The sequence below is a fragment of the Perna viridis genome, chromosome 9 (genome assembly GCF_037379345.1).
Source record: "Perna viridis isolate PV_CMFRI_1.1 ecotype Kerala chromosome 9, ASM3737934v1, whole genome shotgun sequence".
In the NCBI taxonomy this organism is placed as follows: domain Eukaryota; kingdom Metazoa; phylum Mollusca; class Bivalvia; order Mytilida; family Mytilidae; genus Perna; species Perna viridis.
The window spans coordinates 21,899,005-21,916,250 of NC_142453.1; the positions used below are offsets into that span (position 1 = coordinate 21,899,005).

At 34.2% G+C, this 17,246-nt stretch overlaps 1 protein-coding gene and 1 long non-coding RNA gene across 3 annotated transcripts in view; one reads left to right on the top strand and one right to left on the bottom strand.

Annotated features, from left to right (window-relative positions):
• Window positions 1-4,523: 4,523 nt before the first annotated feature.
• On the bottom strand, window positions 4,524-7,644 carry LOC148607328 (uncharacterized). Its single transcript, XR_015915404.1, has 3 exons — window positions 7,607-7,644; window positions 6,425-6,631; window positions 4,524-4,910 (listed from the first exon to the last, which is right to left on the bottom strand). It is a non-coding gene; the product is annotated as an uncharacterized LOC148607328 (long non-coding RNA).
• A 7,341-nt stretch (window positions 7,645-14,985) lies between these two features.
• The window catches only part of LOC148607329 (uncharacterized), a 42,197-nt gene continuing 39,936 nt past the window's right edge, over window positions 14,986-17,246 (top strand). For both annotated transcript variants that reach the window (XM_088546771.1, XM_088546772.1), the window contains exon 1: window positions 14,986-15,120. The gene's annotated coding sequence lies outside the window, so the exon portion shown is untranslated. The remainder of the gene's footprint in view (window positions 15,121-17,246) is intronic.

Sequence of the window (17,246 nt, forward strand, 5' to 3'; positions counted from 1 at the left end):
AAATGCAGTTTCCCCAACACATAATCTTAAAAAGGGTACACTCCAGATTTCTTCATTTCCAATATTTATAAACTAGCGAGGTTGAGTATGGATATCATTTTTGACTTAGTCGTCACGCATCAATAGTTACTTTGTGCTAAAAGTAATTTCATATTTTCTATTTCTTCACAGCAGAGTCAGTATAACAAACGTTGAATCATTTTGTGATGATGAACTTCATTCTTATCGATTTATCTCCTCCCCTTTCCAGTTGCTTAAACGTATGATAATAAAGATGAAATGCACGTCTACCCGTTTCTATTGGTTTAATTCAGCTTTTGTGTTCGATTCATTTGCATGCGTATATTCTTAACTCGTGTCTACCTGTTCTTAATTCAGCTCCCTGCTTATGTCAAACTACTCCCTTCAACATGTCGTTAATTTATATATTGGATTGTTTTATACAATCACCAGAATATTTTTGTTCCATTATATTGAAAACAACGAGACGTAGTACCATTCACTCTTAATTTGTATTATCCTGTCACGTAATGTAATGGTAATGTACCATAAATACATCCTAATACTTGAATTGCATAAACACAAATTTAAGTATGGACAAAATACGTTTAAAAATTCAAGCAAGATATTATGAGATGTGTCATTTTTGCGGGTCTTTACATGAAGCATCGAATATTGTGATTTACCTGTCTATTTGAAACAACCTTGGTTCCCATTCTGTACACTTTTAACTACCCCACGAATAGTGTGTGTCACTTCGTTGAGGAGCTTATATAGGTAGAAATGGAAGTACTACAGTCTTTCCTGAAGTACCAAAATACCAATTCTATATATATATGTAGAAGGGTCCCAACGATGTTAGAACTGTCAAATTTGCGAAGCAAATTTTTGGTCGTTCCCCATCGGGACTCGAACTCGTACCGCTGTGACATCTATGGCAACACCGCCTGCATTAAGTCCAGCGCCCTAGACCACTCGGCCAGCTAGGCTATATATATATATTGCTAATTTTGATATGCTGTAAACGTGTTTCAATGAGTAATATCTCAGAACTAGAAGCAAATGAAATTGAAGACCTACATCCAATAATAAATTGTGTACAAGAAGTACTCAAAACCAAAACTGAAAATAGAAAGCCAATTCCATCAACGTGAGGGTCTACCTGTGTCCTGTCCTAAAAACCAGGCATGGGGTGATTCGTCATAATTTAAGATAAACAATGCAAATACATGTGTTAGGTCCCAAAACAACTCTTCCTATGTTCTTGCCCTTCGATCTGCTTCTTATCGTGAAATGTTTTTGACTGGTTAAAGTGTAAGAAATCTTTCAGGAAATTTTCCCGTACTTTTTCTGTAGTAGAACATAACAAAATTTTAAGTTTTAATATCTCCAGTGGACTACTTTAATTTGCACTTCTATGTTCTAATACAGTTTCTATGGGGCCTACAGAAGGATTTGCAATGAAAAAATATTTGGTTACGAAATAAATGAATCGCTTATGAAAGCCTCTGCCTGGTTTTAAGGCAGAATTGTAATTCAACATTATCATGATCAGCGGAGTGTAGCGTCAATCACATTTTAAAAATTCAGTTGGCCTGTACAGTTTATATCGATTTTTAGCTCACCTGGCCATATGACATGTAAACTATTACCATCATTTGGCATCTGTCGTCGCCATTAACAATTTTATATTTCAAAACTCCTCTCTGAAACTTCAAGACCAATCAGAACCAAACTTGATATGAATGTTCCTTAGGTTGTTCTGCATACATCTGATATGGGGATTTCTTATCCGTTGATAAACATGGCCGCCATTACTTAAAATAGAACATAGGAGTCGGACAGAAGTTTTTCTCATATACTGTAAACGTACTTATTTTCGCGGGTACTTGTATTCGCGATTTTACAATTTCAAACAAGTTCGCGGGTATTTAATTTCGCGTTTTACTATTTTCGCGGAATATAACTCTGTCTCTTTTTAACATCGTGTAAAAGACAAAGTTTATTCCATGATTAAAAATCAATGATTGTCAAAGGATTGAGCCTACGAAAAAGAATGTGTAATGTAGATAAAAAAAATATCGATCTTTCCCCCTGGGTAGATTTTAATGCGTGAGTTCTGTTTTAAACTTCGGTATTTGATAAGATTTTTTGGCACTGTTTATTTGAAAATTGAAATGTTGAAACGTTGGTTGACACAGCAAAAGGATCTGCCTCCACAGCAGCCCTATTTGCCCGATCCAAGAAAGGCTGAAACACCAGAAAAGGCGGAAAGAATTGTTTCGGCGAATGAAAGTGTTGAAAAAGAAATAATGTCATCGTCAAGTAAAAAACGTAAACGGGGAGACTATAACCATTATGACACCGACCAAAAGTTGAAAATGGCTAAGTATGCATGTGAGCACGGAGTATCTAAAGCAGTGAAACAGTTTAGTTCGATGTACGAATAGTGTTGGCTGCGGCCCGCGGGATCTTACTTGCTAATGATCGGCAACTGTTATCTGAATTTGGTGACCATATAGAACTTTCCAATTCGTGGGCTCAATCCTTTGTTCGTCGTCTCGGATATGTACAAAGGAAAGGTACCAAGGCAGCACGAAAAATTCCAGTTGATTTCGAAAATCAAAAATCGAAACAGATCATGGCTGGAATCAAGTCGGGAAAGAAAGTCGGTGATATTAATGTGGACCTTCTTTTGTCTACTCTCAAACCACTGCAAGCAGGATGGATCGTACACGCATTTCAGAACGTTAAGATTGAGACACTGAAAAGGGGGTGGGCTAAAGCAGGTATAGCTGACGTGTGCAAGAATGTGTAACTTTATACCAAATAATGACAGTATATAATTGATTTAATTTTATTTTGAATACCTGTAAATATGTTATTAAATATAAAATGTGACGGATCGATTGTTTAACTGTCCCTTTCATAATAAATAAAGATCAAAGCGTACACAGGTCATTATGGTGACTATGGATTATTCGGATCAATGAACACATTCACAATAAAAGTGTCAATCTTACAAATACAGGTAGCGTGGACTGCTCTCACCTGATATTGTTTTCACAACAATTTAAAGGTCAGCTTGGGTCGTTCTGGTTGTAAAATTGTTTACATAGCAATTTGTCTTTGATCGACGGGTATGTGTTGTCTAGGCTAATAAAGTTTCTTCTAAATTTTGTGATATGGGTATTTAGGTTCGCGGGTATTTATTTTCGCGGAAAATGGTCAACCGCGAAATCCGCTAAAATAAATACCACGCGAAAATAAGTACGTTTACAGTATCTCCAAAACCGTTAGGTTTAGTTCTGACATATGGTATTTCGTTTTACTCTGTTAAGCCATGTTGGAGTAAGTACCCTTCTTCGAGTTGTTTTCACTATTTTTAATGTTTTTTTTTTAAATCTTATCTGATACTGCTAGTCCAATCAGAACAAACATGTTACTAAATATTGAACATGTGGTTCAGACAGAAGTTTTTCTCATATATCTCAAAAACCGTTAGGTTTAATCGAATTCTATCAATTACCGAAATGATCTTTATTATAAGGCCTACAAAAGTCTGCAATGGGTCAAGATCTCACTAACCACTTTTGGGTCAAATGGCCACCCCTTCCCCCTAATTAAGTAAAAAAAACCACACTGAACCTAGATCTTTGCATTGTGGGTGCATTATTTGTGTGTATTCTGATCAAAATTAAGCTGCGAATGTGTACTTTAAAATCAAATTTGTAATTTACTACAGCCCCGTGCAGGTCCGGGTGTTAAAAGAATAGGCCTGCAGCAGCGCTAAGCTTGTCGTAAAAGGCGACTAAATAGTGCTCAAAACCCTAGCCGGGAGTTAGGGCACTCTGCCCACAGAGGAACTGGGATGTGTGCCCCAGGTGGTGGAATGGGGTACCCCTGGCGTGTTACATGCTGGTGTTGTCAGGCTATAATACGGAAAACCTGACCGCAAACCATAGTGGTGCACCGTGTTGGGACAGATGCCACGTTCCTCGCACGTTAAAGAACCCTACTGTGGTATTCTCCTGGAGTATAAACCATAGGACTCCGCCACAGGAGGCTAAATTGCCCGACCCTACCCACCTCTCCCCATTTCCAGTGGCAATCAAATTTTGTCGTCCCCATTGTCCTTGTGTCCCATCCCTTTTTCATTTCATCATCATTTCATGTTCATTTTATCATCAATTTCATGTTCACCGCCTGAATATAGCTGAAATATTGCTGCTCGGACGTTAAACCCCAACAAACAAATAAACAAACATTTTTTGACTGAAATTCTATAGTACTGTGTATAATTAGAGTTGTGATGAATATGGACACAAAAGAAATCTGGAAATTTGAACCACTGTTAAAAAATCAAAAATAAAAAAGTAGTTGGGGGCGGGGATGAGAATCTACAAATTAACATGATGTGGCCTTGATATGAGGAAGGTGAAACCTTTAACACTCCAGAGGAAACATATGAATTCAAACACAAGTAATTTACTACAAAAGTGTTTACATTTGTGAGTAAACTGCTTCCATGATATCGGTTAGCAGAAAAGGTATAATATGGATTGTTAGTATTATTCAAGTAAATTTTGCAATCACCGTACCATTAGCATTATGATTTTGAAAGCCTTATTTTTTCAAGCTTTGCAATGGTATGCAACTTTAAAATGTTATTTCACACTGAAACTTTGAAAATTACTTTTAAACATTTAAAGTAATGGAGACATTAGAAGTGATACCTTGGTAGAGTTCTTGCCCTTGAAGGAGAAAAATGGTGTTTTTAATAGTTTTCGGCCAATATCTTGAAAAATATTATCGAAGTTTTCAATTGCTGAAATTATCCTTAAGATAAGGCCAACAAAGGTGAGCGCAGATCAAAGTGGTCGGACGAGTCCTTGTTAGAAGTATTGTTCCTGAAAGTAAAAAAAAATGATGTTTTAGCAGTTTTCAGCCAGTATCTTGAAAGTGATAACTGATAGAGAAAAAGAAACTTCCAATTGATGAAATGAGTCTTACCCAAATTGTCAGACAACTCCTTTTTAAAGTTATTGTTTTAAAGGCAAAAATTTAAGCAGGTGAGAGATTCAGGCCCCTGGGAGCCTCTTGTTGATGTGCAAATACTTGAGGTAGGTATAGAGACAGACGTACTTGAAAAATATGATGGAAAATGTTATGTTTTGGAATGTTATTAAAGGACACCAGCAACAAGCAATAAAAAATCGATGATTAACATAACCATATCACAGTACAAAAAAAAACAAAACAATTTGATTTCAACAACTTTGAAGGGAACAGGAACCCCAAAAGAGTTTTACTGTAATTAAATTGTATATATGTAGACATGAATAAAAATGTGTTTCTTTAATTTCAAAGCCTCATTAATTAGTCTTAATGAATTAATAAACATTATCACAGAAGGCTTACATTTTTCCTGCATGATATATCTGTGGCACTAATCCACAACATTTGCGTAAAGTAGAAAATATAATCCAAAACAATTATATTAAATATCAAAACTTTTTTTTAAAAAAAAAACAACAATAGCGTACAAAAACTGAGAATTGAAAATGGTTTTCAAAAATTCAATCATTTGAAACAGCACAGCAGGTCACCAGGCAAAAAGTAGGTTTAAATAATATTACACTTTTATAGCTTGTTTAAAACAAAAGCAAAAATGAGAAAAACAAATGATAAATGATGAAAAAATTAATTTTCTCTTTGCTTGCTTTGCATTAAAATTTCAAATTCCAGAATATTAACTTCTTTAATTCGTAAAAAGTCTTTAATTTTTTTTTAATATCTTCTTCAATTTTGTTCCCATTTCCATTAATGGTCTATGAATAGGAACATTGATATATTTTGCATAATTGAGATATGTGTAGACAATTATTATACATCAGCAAGACTGGAATCAAATATAATAATTGTGTGCCCTTTTTGTTCCACTATTATCTTATGTATATTCCATTTAAAAGAAATGTAAACTTCATCTACATGTAAAATAAATTTTCACAATCACTTTCATCATTTTTTATTTGACTTAACTCCACAGTTTTAGGGTTGTTTACCTAATACTACATCAAATAAAGTGCGACATTTACAATGCACTAGTAAAAAGTGCTGCTACTGGTTATTTTGTTGTCAGGAAGATTATTTTTTGGCAAAAATGGTTGCCTCTGTAACCATATATTTAGAGCAATTATCCCTTCTAATTAAATAACGAAGTACAATATAGGAAAATAAACTTCAGATTCTTCTTGTTATATGTAAAGACTCAATGTACCCTGCATGTTAAAAAAAGTTCCGGTTCCCTATAAGTAAAACAAAATATAAACAAATATAAATAAGAAAAACAAAAGCAAAAAGTGTTAAATGGGAAATAACATTTAATTTGAAATTATCATTATGGAATTATCGCATTTCTTACTGTCTTACTGCCCGAAATGCCATTGGCATTTCGTGTAGTAACAAAGATCTCCACTTCTGTCTATCTTGAATCATCTTCCCAACTGTTCCGCAGGTGTTATTCATTGACTTCATTTCTCCTTCTACAGCACGTCTTTGTGTGTTTTAGGTCTACTTCGTTAGTGCTTCCCTTCCGTTGTCCATTATCAAATCCGTGCGTGTTATTATCCTACGAGGAGAAGGAACGATTCCGAATTATACCATATTTTATCTACCGTATTTATGAAATCTTGCAGTATTCCAAATTTGAAAATATTGATAATGATTTCCCTACATATTTGATTTTAATATGGTGCAGATGAGAGGTTAGTCTTTGAAACACGTGTACAATATATCGAAATTTACAATATATAAAACTTGTATATTTTGTTTTTATAAAATATAAAAGGGTACGGGTGTGTGACTCCAAAGATTTTTACCCATCTAATTCATATATTTTGACAATGAAAAATTGACACCCATTTATTTATATATGTAATGCCTTTATGTTACCAATTCACATATAATTAATCTGTATCTACATATCACAGTGTACGGGTTAAGTAGATCTCTTCCAAATTAATCTTTATTTACTTTGATAGTTTTAAGGATGATTTAATTCATTGATGTCAAATCAATAACTAAATGTAAATACATTATTTAGAAATGTCAACCCCTATCACATATACGAATCTAAAATGTCTACCCTTTTCGTATATCACTAATCATAAAAAGAAGACCGTTATTAGCCGCACAACTGTACTTCCCCATTGAACATAAGTTTTTCCCCTTTTCCATGTATTACCTCAAAGAGGACATATATCAGTCAGGCAATATCAAGCAATAATTCATATCACTTCGTTCTTGTTCTTGTTCTCTGGCATAAATAACGCATTCTGTCACATCAAAATGTCTACTCCACCAAATATAATATGCACTTTTAAACATGTAGTAGCTTTTAACAACGAAACAAAGCATTTGGGTAAAACTGTGTCATTGTGTCACTTTTCCCACAGAGCCTCTTAAGCATTTGTTGGTTAAGATCATCTTATTGATTGTATTCAATACGCATTTCATAACTCTTCCATTTCTGTTGGTTTGCTATTCCATCTCATCAAAGCACCTTCGTTGCTTACTCGGTTCTAAAGCCCTGACATATTCTTACCTCAATCTGTCCATGTTCATCCACCTTTTCTTATCAACACATTGTTGGAATTACACCAGACTAACCCGCTCCCTGCCTTTATATGTGTTATCAATTATATTTAGGAGTCATTGGTTTCGGCGAAGTGTCGGGTTGTAGCATACCATGTGCGCCTGCTTTTAACGGAAGCAAGGACGTTTTGTTATAAGTCCAACGGAAATAGCTTTGTTTTGTTCATATCGATCTCTATACATTGCATGTAATTGCGAGTTTATACAAATATTGGTTCTGAATGGTGAAGTTGTGGCTGTCTCTCACAGTATGCATGCTTTGAACTAAACGTCAAATCTCAGCTGCACGATCTAATTTTGAGGACTTTGTTTTCCCATTCGGACACTATCGAAATCATGGATTAAGATTCTCATTGTCTTGAATGTGTGATGTTGAGTAATCCTGGGACCAGACATGGAGAGCAGACAAAGAACATAACGTAACTAAAATAATACATTCAAAGTAACAAAAGTAAATGAGAAACTCCGACTCCACTATAAACTGGGAGCATTGCCCAGGTGCACTGGTAGGTTAAGCATCTTCTACTTTTCTAGAAACATTCGCCGAGTTGCTCATTAAAAGTCCAGTCCGGGGTTGACGAGAGAGGAAAGGAAAACTATGACCAGTTGAACAAATCAGTTTTCATGGTGAAGATGGACACACTGTTACGATCCACGAGTTCATGATGACGACCATAAACTTCCGTAGTGATCAGGCACGGATCCAAGGACAGGCGTGCAGGACGTATGCCCCCCTAAAAGGGACAAAAAATTATTTGTTGCATAAAATTTTGATTTTTCACAAATTTTACCCATCAAATTTTCTTTATTTCTATTTACGCCCTCCCCCCCCTCTAACCTGAGATCCTGTATCCGCCCCTTTTGATGACTTCAATTTTGTACAAACATAATCCAGTAGTTTTCAGTTGGTCAGTAGTTTTTCTTTACCATCGATTTCTTAGGAAATAAGGAAACTGAACTAAGGCCTTGTACTATGAAGATATATTTGTCACTTAGTGATGAAATCCACTCCTTGTCGTAGGAAACATTTGAATTTTAAACACAATATTTGACTTTCTGTTTACAACGGATAGGATAATGACTGATGACTTCATTATAAGTTGTTTTTTTTTATTTATGTATTTATTTGAATATATTCATTACAATGACAGTTTCTGACTTTATTACAAAGTTACAGTCACATTGAAATTGGCGGGAAATGATGATGCTTTTCTCACTTTCTTTTGATTTCAACTTACGCTACAACGACAATGATTTTAAATCACCAAGTTCTCCACGCTTTGGTGATCAGCTGTCATCACTTTGTACCAATATAAGCTTGAAATTAAAGACAACATAACCACGCAGAAATCTATCTCTAATTATGGCGACACTTAAAAATTGACAAGAGAAGCTTTCATTAAAATCCCCAGATGTTTTGATCTCAGTTTCCGGTACATAGAAGAAGTACTTCTTTAAACAATCCTAGTTTCGGGGATTTTATACATCACATCAACCCAAAAGAACGAGCAATAAAGGACACAACAGCCACTATGAAGTCAGCCTCATATCTTGGCTTATATTTAGAGACCGATGAAAAAGGAAAACTCAAGACCAAACTATACTTCAAATGCGTTGACTTCTCGTTGTCAAGTTTCCTTTTATCTGTGGCAACATCCTTCCGGCACCTGTGCAACGGGTTTTCACATGACAGCTCCTACTTAACTGCGCGGACTTTTTTTGCACCGTGTTTCTTGAACTGGGTTGTGTTGCTACAAGATAGTAGTCAACACTACAGAAGTCTTATTGTCGTCATCATGATCGTGGATCGTTAAATTATGGTGTATCCATCTGCGCCATAAAAACTGTTTAGTTCATCATGTTATGTTCCCAAACGATCACAATTACCATCGACTTTTGTCGGACAGAACCTTTAACAATCACAGCAGAGATCTTTCAAAAAGAAGGAATTGGTAACCCTTCAATTGCACATTGATTCACTCTCGTTCTATAAAGTCAATCGTGTTGCTCTTTTTTCTTGTGTAATATGTAGTTGCTTTATGCTATACGTGGGACTTGTTCCTTGCCTTAATGTGTCTTAAGTTGGTGAATATATTGTGCCGACATACTAATGTCTTCTGTGTTCTTTCTTCTTACTTAGAAAAGCAGTGATTGCTTATCCTATTGGTTCACCTTGTCCATGCTCCCAGTTTGTATTGGTGCCCTGGTTGCTTATTTATTTGCTTTCTATTTCGATATCTTTGGATTTCAGAACTTCTTGTATACAATTTATTTTTGTATTTAGATTTTCCTTTATATTTGATTTTAATACTGTTGAAGAGACTTTATTCCTTGAAACACGTGTAAAGCACATCGAAATTCGCATTATTATTTGTTTGGTATTTTTCTATCACATTTAATTCTGTTGGCGTGTTGATTTGTTTATCTTATGTTCTTCGCTATGTGGATCTATTTCCTTAGTCTATAGTCGTTATGCGTGATTAAGGTTCTTTGAGTGTATATATTTTTGTACTTAGTAATTGAATGTAAATGACAAAGTTCGTTGATCGTCAACATGAAGCACTTCTAAATTTCAAAAATAGATAGATCATTTATACAGGGTACGTTTCCTGTAATCTTCCTTAAAACGAGCAAATGTAACGCACCGAGCATTTTAACTTATGTTCCCTCTCAAACAGTGGGAAAAGCATACGCGAACAGCTCCCGATATACGGTATTCAGTATATCATTTAAAAAATTCAACTGCCGAGCGTATTCTCTTATTATTTCATGAATACAAAAATTCAAGTATTATAAATCAAGTGATAAATGTGCAATTCGTACATTTACTTTATAGTTCACCTTGAATCCGGTGTAGATCTAGGTTATGCAATCGGCTTATCATAAAGACGCATAATGATAAACTATAAATCAGGAAAGGTATACTGTCGTTTTGTCTTCTCGAACGTAATTTGTTCATGGATTTCTTCTCTTTGGTGTCCCCTTTCAGCATTTGTAATTTGGTATATTTTAATTACTATTCCTCTATACAGTGCTAAGTCTTTCTAGACATGTTAATAGTTCCATCGTATTTTGTTTGTATGTTTGTTTTGTTTTGTTTTTTGTCTTTTTTTTGTTTTTGTTTTTGTTTATTTTTTTGTGCTTGTTCTATGATTTTTCGGTATTTGAGTAGCATTCGAAAAATGGATTGCATTGATCTGATTTATAAAATGAGAACAAAAAATTTCCCTTTTTTATGCAGATGATTCGATACTTAAATCAGACATAATAAATTAGACTTAATAGATTTATGTTGAAAAGATACAAAGCATCGACGAGAACAATAAATGATAAATGTTCCAACATCAATCTATCTATTTATGACAACACTTTTGTTAATGATAATGTCTTCAAATTGACATATTGCTAAAAAATGGTTTGAAATATATAAACACTTTTAAAGCGCTTCAGTTTTTCTAAATCTATATTTTTTTCGCCATGTGCGCTAACCCGTCGATTTATTTGTTTAATATTTATTTCTACCACAAAATGTGATTACTTCGCTACCTGGCTTAAATTCCTCATAACTTTTAAATATACACAAAAAAAAAAAACAAGGACATTTTCCATATCGGTACGCCCAGTCTCTGCAAGATCTCACTTTGGTTTGGGTATTTTTTGGTATTGCCTTACAACCCGGAATGTTTCTGTTACTCTCTGCTTTTAGCAATTGATTTTGTTTCCACAGAGTCAAAGGGTCTTTATTTCGCAAAAGAATTCAGAAGGTCAATTGACAAAATAAATGAGAACCAAGGTTGAAGAGCAGCGCAAACAACTGGTAGGAAAAAATACCTGAAGCAAAATACACAGAAAACGAAATTGAAAGCAGAAATAAGTGCCTTTGTAAATTGTTTTTTCTTCTTTTTTTTTCACCAATTACTGGTATCCATTCATCTATGAAAATTTAATTTCCATTCAATGGAGTCTTTCGGACATGCATGATTCCCGTCGTTACAACCTCCACTGTGATTCTGCGTGTTTATACCTTCATAAATGTCACATTTAAGTTTAAATGGATTTTGACAAAATAAACTAGTACACTGTTCAATACTCAATAGCCTACTTTTATGTAACTTGATTTCTTGTTGATGTGGAGAATAATCGATTGAAGATCGACAACCTTTTTCCACCTTAACAATGAGGTAAGATTTAGGTCTCCCGGTAATTAAACGTACATACATGTACATAAATGAAAGCGGTTAATAGTGCGGAAAGGTCAGAGCCGTAAATTACATGTATCTCGTCACGCATAAATGAAATGTAAAATTTATCTTCATATCGTACACATCGAAAATGGGTCGATTAATAGTATAACTGTCCAAGTGACGAACATAATCTTCAAGTGATTAAATTTCTGTCTGCTTTCTACCTGGGAAAACATAATGAAGATTGATTGGTCCAGAGAAGCAATCGTTTAAATGGTATTTCAGTAATGTGTCTAACAGCTGCAACGTACATGTCATTTCACGGAAAAAACATAGTGACCTTAGCCAGTAACAAAATTTCAGTGATATGTCACTTTCCACTTATGGTTCACAATTATCTTTTGACAAATATGTTATAAATCATACAAAAGCTCAACTGACAAACGCTACCATCTAGTCATAGTGTAAACACATCAGTTTCGCGAGGCCACTGATTTAAAAGTTTTTAGTGCGACGCGGTCTGTGATCGAACTCACGACGACCTTTCGCACGTACCAGAGGCTACACCGAGACGTATTGATATTCCAAATTTCGGTATGCTATACTCGTACTAGAAGCAGTAACCTGTCATCTGTAGCATTAGAATCGAATTAAGAAGGAAATCACACTTGTACACAAGAAGTACTCACTACCAAAACATCAAAATAGGAAGCCAAATCCAGTATCGAGGGGTACTACCATGTGAAATACAATGAAAGAAGTCTCGGAGGTATTTTGAGTTTCGTAAAACTCTCAGCGAGTTACAATATTCGGTAAATAATTTATAACATAATAACAGACGAAAACAAGTTGAACAGAACACAAGTGAATTGAAATGTCCACAAAGTTTAAAAAAAAAAATCAAACAATCAACAAATTCACCAACTGCATCAGCCGCTTGTAATTAAGGCATCCACCATACTCCAAGATGGTGATCATGTCGGTCTAAGAGGGCTACGTAGTAAGTATTTAGTAAATGTAAATCTGCGTACCTTTACATCACGTAATAATAATTGCATTATTTAGGTCTACAAACCAAAGAAGCTTCCTTTTTTCAAATGAGAAAATATTATTTTTTACATCAATTTGTTTACTCAAGACTGTTTATTTACAAGGTGATTAACCTAAAAAAAGTTATATTTTTCGGTAATAAATTAACATGAATTCATTGCAATGTATTACGAAAAGGTCAATTAAGTGGCTCGATCTCGTCTCGCATCATCGTTAATGAAATCCTATTCACATCGAAAATGGCCAATCAATATACATATACAATGTACAAATGTCGAATGCAAATAACTTTATCTGCTTTCTACATGAGAGAACAGTAACTGCGGGAGTAATAGCCAATAAAACAGCAGATATGAGAAGATTTATTGGCTACCGTTGTTAATCACAATTCCTATTCGTCGGTCATAATCAAACAGCTGCAATGTACATGCAACTGTGTATTTTACATATCACGTAAACTTTCATTGATAGGTCACTTTCCTCTTTAAAGGCATCCGATTATAGGTGAGTTGGTAGGAGGGCAACCCTAAAGCTCTTTATATAGAATATGAAAGGGAATTTAAAAAGTTGCTCCTCTTCTAATGGACAGCCAGCGGGTCCCTCTTTTCAGAATCCGCCAACGAAGGTTCGTCATGACCTTTTAACAAATATTTTTAAAAACTAAAGAATCAATTTCGAATTAAAAAATAGTTCCACAATCAATTGCATCACCTTCTTTGTGATCTATCGAATTATTTTGTAGATACATGTGTAGCTTTAATTAATTCGTAAACAATAATATGTCATACGATGCCTGAAGTACAAACCCATCAATTTACATTTCAATTTTCAAAATGTACACTAAAAGATAGACATAAACTTGTGAAAAACATAAACTAATAAAATCGATAATAATTATACTCGGCGTCACATAAATAACATACTGTTAAAATTTGAATAAAAATATTTTCTACGACTTTATTGACACCAACCGTCGTTTAAATTGTCTTAAATGACTTGCTCATTCGTTTAGCCAAACAGCTTCTCAAAAACAAGTCGTTTATTAGCTTAAATCATGCGTAACAAATCCTTACGGGAAAATCCCATACTAATATCCGCCATGTTGGTTTTTACGGGACGATTTGTTTACAAACGAAGTTCATAAGTTCCCGTCGAACTCCGGTGACAATCGTCTGCTTGATCAACTTCTCGGTATTGTACGTTGTTCGCGTAAAATAAATCCGAGATATCCGAAATAACGCCGAAGTGCATTCTGGGTTCTTCGGTTTTTGGACAAACCATTTAAACGTAAACAACATCTCCTAGCAACCCGATCACTGTAAACATGGCCGACTTTTTACAATGTAAATATTGGCACCTAGAATTAAAATCTGACCGGAATTTAACGATTCAATGTTTAGGGAGAAGCCGTTTGGCTAAACGAATGAGCAAGTCATTTAAGACAATTTAAACGACGGTAGGTGTCAATAAAGTCGTAGAAAATATTTTTATTCAAATTTTAACAGTATGTTATTTATGTGACGCAGACTATAGTGCGTTCGTTTTAGTCGGGGTTGTAGCCTAACAAAGTATTTATTTAAAAATATATGCATCGTTAGATATATCATTACCTTTGTTACCTGTTTCTGAAATCAATAAAATTCCAACACAAATATAAACTTTTATTAGTTTATCCAAAAGGAATTTTCAAAACATTGCCCTTAATTCAATGTCACTGGATCTGAATACTCGGTGTAAACAAACAAATACACACGTAATATATTGATACACAACACTGATCTGTCAGCCGACACAATTCACACTATTCCTATAATAGACTGTGTAAAATAATCGATAAAAGCATTTAATGTAACATTTACACCACTGATCAGTATATCCCATTGAAAAAATACTCGAAAATATCCTCTTCTTGATCTTCAGAGACTGAATCTTTACCCTGCGCTTGAAATAATACCAACTTGTTTTGACACGTAAACAGGTAATTTCCAGTTAGATCACATGACAACTCTACATACGTCACGCAACGGAAAGGCTCATTTGCATACAGAATTGTCTACTTCCCTAGGCGGCGCTCCTAATACACACGTGATTGATGTGTCCATATAAAATGAAGATTTTGCAATGTGCGTGCGCCGCCATTGTTGGATATTCAAGTGTGTATAGTTGATACGAAGAAACGAACAACCACAGGAGTTCAACACTTACTTTGGCCATGGGAAAGGAAATATTGGTGAGTTCTTATATCTCTATTTATAAAAAGGAACGTCTTAAAGGGTATTTGTACGATAAAATTAAATTATGAAATTTCTTTGTTATGGTTGAAATCGGAACATAAACGGGTTTTTAAACTTCTTGCAGTGACGTCACCATGATTTTTTACGCAACAATTTTTCTTACACAGTTGACGTCAATGTAGTATTTTAAAAATATGTTATTATTGTTCCACTGTGTGTTTATATCGCATTTAATTAATATGGTCGGATTAAATTGTTTTACCTTATGTAGGGTAATTTTCACTGCTGCACGTATTCTATTATGATAATGTTCAAATTTTGTTTTGTTTTGTTTATTATTATTATTTAAGTAACATCAGCAACTTTTTGATTTTCTAAAGTTGTAGGAATATGGATTTTTCCAAGACCAGTTTACCTTTGGTAAAAAGTAATAATTTTTTTGGCAATGAGTTGAAAACATTTTTTCTTCAAATTTGTCAAATATGCAGTTAAAGTTATTAAAAGGTGATAGTAAAAAACAATTATTTATTCAAATTGGTGGCAGCAAACTATTTTTTCTCCAAAGTTTGGAAACAAACATTTTATCCAAAAAAAAATTCAAATCCCCTAACTCCCCCTAGAAAGTCTTGTGGTTGCTGTCAATTTTTTTTTTTTTTTGATTTTGTGACGAAAATAGTCCTGAGCCAAAATGTGCATGATGTAAAATATCTTACAGATGCTTGTTCCTTTTTAAATTCTATATTTCTCAAGAAGGACTAATGCGTCAATAGTTGCAAAGACATATCATTTTTGACTTTTTTTTTTTACCAAAAAATGAGTAGCAAATTTGTTCGATTCAAATAAGCTGTTGTATTCTTACATGACCACAAAAAAATTTGTGGTCATATATTAGTATGGTGCTGTCGTCATCTGTGTTGTCAGCATCGTCCGTAGACACTTAGTTTTTGTGTAATAAATTGAGTATTGGTTGATCTTGATGAAATTTTGGTATTAGGTTTCAAACCACTAAAGGTAGATTGGTATTGATTTTTGGGGTTTTGGCCCTAACTAATTTAGAATAAGAGACTTTAAATAAGTATTTCAAAGAATTTGAATATATATGACTCCAGTTACAGCACAAGAATGTGTATGGTATTGTTTCACAATATTCTATACCAAAATGGTCAGATGGATTGATTTTGGTGGTAAGACTTGAATTTTTCAGAAACATGTATTTTCCTGATGTCCAGGCAATAACTTGACGTTTCAGTGGGAATGCCAGGCTGACAGGAGAGTTCTACTCTAATGTCACATGGGAAAGGGGAGGTAATTAGATGTTACCCAGGTCTCACTAACCACTTCCGGGTCAGAGGGCCACCCCCCTATGTAGTACCAAAAACACACTGAACTTAGACATATGCATTGTAAGTGCATTATTTGTGTGTATTATGATTTAAAGTAGTCAAAATAAAGCTGAGAATGTGTATTTTAAAATCATATATGTAATTAACTACAAAAGTGTATGAATATTGTTTACATGTGTGAGTAATTTGCCTCCATGCTGTCAGTTAGCAGAACAGGTAAAAATGTGGATTTTCAGTATTATTTATTCAAGTAAATTTTGTGAAGAATTTCTACTATCATCGTACCATTACCATAATGATTTTGGAAGCCTTATTTTCCAAGCTTTGCAACGGTATGTAGCTTTAAGATGTCATTTGTCCTGGGAATTCACAGTGAGACTTTGAAAATTACTTTTTTAACATGTAAAGTAATGGAAACGTTAGAAGTGGTTAGTGAGACCCCAGCATGCCCTATCACCATTTAGGATGCAAAAAAATGATCTACTGAAAATCCTTTCTTATTTCCTTCAATGCATTTGTATAATAATGTAGAATGCAAAAAAATTAGAAGTGCTAAAGTAATGAATGAAGTTACATTGATAAATCTGGTGAAATCGAGCATTTTCTATGAAAAAAAGGCTTCTAGTTTCAAAATTTCCCATAGGCGGAAACTCCTGGTCTATTTTTAACTGACATATTTCAATCCTAAGACATTTCATTGGTTCTATTATTTTTCATAATGAAAGGGAATCAGCAATCTTTCTATTAGTATCAAATACTACCCATAACCATAGGCCTTT